The sequence below is a fragment of the Cibotium barometz genome, chromosome 1, assembly GCF_041138505.1.
Source record: "Cibotium barometz isolate CiBa-2024 chromosome 1, ASM4113850v1, whole genome shotgun sequence".
Lineage (NCBI taxonomy): Eukaryota > Viridiplantae > Streptophyta > Polypodiopsida > Cyatheales > Cibotiaceae > Cibotium > Cibotium barometz.
Window position 1 is genome coordinate 62,490,494 of NC_141046.1, and position 4,320 is coordinate 62,494,813.

The following is a 4,320-nucleotide window of genomic DNA, read 5'->3' on the forward strand; positions in this document are numbered from 1 at the left end:
TGTTTGCCTAACCAACTATACCAAAATCAACACAATATACACATTGAAATTTAAATCATATCTTAGACTATGCACTTGATTTTTGGTCGGCCGGTCCATCGTTGTCGTCATCATAACTCTTCGGTTGCCCATCATTTTCAAGATGCCATGTTCTCTCCAGATAGCGTGCACTTTTGGTTTTAATAAATATTTTTTTCATTATTTTTTCTTTAATTTAATTATATATATAATGTGAAAACATAAATGTATAATTACATAATATTAATATACATACATATATATATATATATATTTAAATTCCATATACGTATATATATTTATTATTTTTAAAGATAATATAATTAGATATATATATATATATGAAACATATTAATATAATATAATTATAGATATTGAACAAACATAATATCTAGAAATGAAATATATAAATAAATAATGCATACACATAATATTTATGAAATATATGGTCAAGATAGTATATATGAGAGGTGGTTATCTGATATTCAATATTATTGACAATTGTCAATACAAATTCAAGTTGGCCCTTGTGATTAAAGGTGGTTATTTCTTATGCCTTGAAAATCAAGAATCGATTACACTATATATTATTTCTTGTGATCTCGTTTATACACATAGTCTATTGGTGTGCATTCCCCTTGGCATCATCTAGTCATTTTCCTTCTTGCACTTGTTTTCTTATCTTCTCTTCTGACATCTACAATGGCTAGGTGTGTGACCATCTATGGTTCTCACAGGTGGGAACAAATCTTGTTATACGTTCAAGCCAGAGATATAATGAGATATCTTGGTCGAAAGTAGAGAAACACTTTGCACTCTCTAGCAAGAGATTCGCTTTGCACCCAATAACTTTGGGTGCAGAAGGTATTAAGATTGAAGCTCAAACTCTTGTTGATGGAACCGAGGGATATGTGTTAAATGCAAATGTTCAGGCATTTTATAAGGTTAGGTTGCATATTGTCATCTTGGTAGTGCTTCATGAGGAGAAACCTGTGAAGAAAGATAACATGGTGGATTAGTCATCCTCTTTGCATTGCTCGAGTGTTTTTGATCTTATTCGTGTACAGCCTAGAGGGAGCAGTCTACACATGTTACCTTTGAAAGTGTACATCAAATAGTATCTATTGTTGAACTGCCTAGGTCTTATGATGGATATATTGCTTTTGAGCTCCTTCCTTCTAGGTGGAATTCTTCAATGCTGGGAATGGAGCATAAACATGATGGTCATGTATGGGCAAACTATGTAACTTGTAGTAGTGATTATTTTCCAGGGATAGTGCGACTGAGAAGGTGTGCTGGTCACCTACGTTGCTACAATCTGGAGTGCCCGCACATTGTGGCTGCTTTAGTGGTGAATGAGACTCATGGAATGGGAGAGTGCGGAAGTTGCCCTTAATAGGGAGACTAGGAGTAGAGATTGGAACTCTTGTATGTAGTCATTGTGCAGACTTCCACTTGAGTGTATTAAGCAGTGTCCTGCAGTTATATATTATTGTGTTCCAAAAGATCAAGAGAATTATACTAGATGTGCAACGCATTTGGATTACCATGACCATCCATGTGTAGAGGGAATTAGTAGGGAGAAAAAGAGAATAATTGAAGATAAAGTGTAGTCACATGCAAAGGGGAGTCCACATGCAATGCCTAAGCAAGTCGAGGTGAGTGTGGCCCAAGAGATGGTCCTTGACATTTTGATTAAAGAATGTGAGAGGAAAGAAGGAGATTTTGGTGTGACAAGGAGTTGAATGACCTACTTAAGGTTGTCACTCCGTTGTCGAACAAGAAGAGAATTGAGAGATGTGTTAAGGAAGAAGCTAAAGGGAGCAGTGTGTTTGGCTCGAAAGGACTTGAAGCCATTATTGATTTGAAAAGCAATATTGGTTATCCATTTTTGCATAGCATTCTTTTCCAAGGGCAGTTGGGTTTGAATATGCAGCCACATGTTTTCAAAATGTCAACTCTTGGTCCTGGAAGTGGAGTAGATTTGGTAAAAATAATGAGACCGGGTGGTAACTTGCAAGAAATGTGGGTGAATTTTGATCACGTGCATCATGTTCATGGTTTTGTCTACAATGGGGGCTTTTGTTTACGATCCTTTCCTTGAGGAGATTTTGACCATTGCTACATGTGAATTTAAGGTTGAGATATATATGCTCAGAAAGACTTTTGGAAAATGTTAAATGTTGTTGTGCAATATTGTGGTTATGGTAAACCTGAGTTTAGGGGTTTTATGGTTGATGAAGCTGGTGCAAATTGGATTGCAGTGCGTCCTATTTATTTTTGTGGGAAGCCAAACCTAGAAAAAGAATGATCATGTGCTTTTCATTGGGAAGAGAGCATGGTGAATCATACAAAAAAGTGTATCAGACCACCTTTCCATGAGGAACACAAGGTCTTGTGTAGAAAGTGGCAGAATGCAAACTCGGATGTTGTGGCGAAAAATTGTAAACATGCTTTACAGTAGTGGTGGAGAAATGGACATGTTGTGCAAGGTGAGTTTCCATCAATGGAAACATGGCTTGCATGGTGGGAAGTGTGTGCGATGCATTGGAGTTCTTGGTTTTTGACACGAGAAAGATGGTCCTTTCTTGCCGACCACAAACCTTGCTAAAAACAAGCACTCTAGCATGAAAGTAGCTGTCAGATAAGAAACGATTGTCTTTGTATGAGGCTACTACTGTTGACCTTTCAATGGCTATGTTGTAGAGTGCACACAGTAATGGGTGGTTATACTAGGACTGGACCAGGACTGCAAGAAATCAAGGAGCACTTCCTTTAAAGGAGTAGTGGGGCGTCAACAAGCAAAAGACTAATTGACTTGATGCATAGTGCAATGGCAGAGGCTAATATGGATTGCCCAAAAGTGGAGCAAGAGCAAAAATCTGTGCAACATAAAAGACCTATCTTGGTATCTGCAGGTGTTGTCCTTGAGAATGATAGCCATAAGTCAGATTACATGACTGTGACAGTTAACAAAAAAGGACCAGCTACTCCAGCTCCCCCAAAATACATGTTGCTCTCAATTCAAGAGAAGACATTAGTGAAAACACTATGGGGGATAAGACAGACAGAACCTAAGTCTAAAGTTACATGCTTTGGATTTTTGCAAGATACAAAGAAGCGTTGTGGTGCCCTGATTAATCAAGAAGATGGTATTGCTCCGCCTTGTTTTTGGGGATGACGTACTTACTCGTCGGGACATGATGGTTTCTCATGTGGCATTTGTATGGTTCTATGCTACTATGAATACACATTGCTAGCACGTGGACACCACGTGGGTGCTTGTGCCACCTAGACCCACTCCAGGTGTTTGGATAATTGCAGAAGGTACAAACCTTACAATGGAGGAGGTAGCCGATCTGGAGAGAGAAGGGTTTCTATTGGAGACAAGTGGCACCAACCCTCAGAATCCAACATTGACATTAGCTATCACAAATAGTTGCAAGCTCATGTAGGCCTAAGTATCGGGCTGGTAAGGTTGTCCATTGGTGCAAGAGGCTCACTAAAAGAATTCCAAGCGAATGTGCAGAAAGGTCGTTCGATCTCCTCTTGCATTGTTTGTGAAGAAATTGTCATCTGGAATGAAGTGCACATGTTTTATGTGAGCAGATCGGGGTCGCGTGCGGCTGGAGTGATTTATGTGGTGAATGTGTCTCAGTACCCAAGCTGCTCGTGTCCAGATTTCCTAAAGAGAGAAGTAAAGCATGAGACATACCTCCCTTGCAAACATGTGTTATGTTTTTCTGCAAGTGTTGAATCTTGATGCGGTCGTGCATGAGCTTATGCACCAGTAGGCTTTGACAAAAGTGGAGCTGTTTCAAGCATTGTCTGGTCATCGCTACCATGTAAATGTAGCAATGCCATGAGGTATTTTGGGATGTCAGAATATGCATTCATAGATTTTGGGTTACTATCTACAAATGTATGGAAAATGTTTTTGATCGCTTGTATTTTGGTCTTGGGAGGAGAATATGCAAAGCATTTAACTGTTCGAGTTCTATTTTGGGGTTTTTGATCTAGAAATGTCGCACTTTCTGTATCTGTATAGAATACGCTTATATTTTATCCCATGTTGCTCAAGACTATTTTTTAAGGCCAGTATGTTTTTAATTCATTGTTGGGGGTTTCCTAGTTCAAGGTTTCTTGTTGTCGCGTCATGATTTTTTCTTCAATAGAAGTTAAGATTCACCATGAGGTTTCTTGTTGTTTTGCGATTGCACATTTATTTTCTGTGAAAATAATGGTTTTGGTTAGACGATCCTAAGATGATATATTTATGAAAAAAATTACTATAAGATTTTT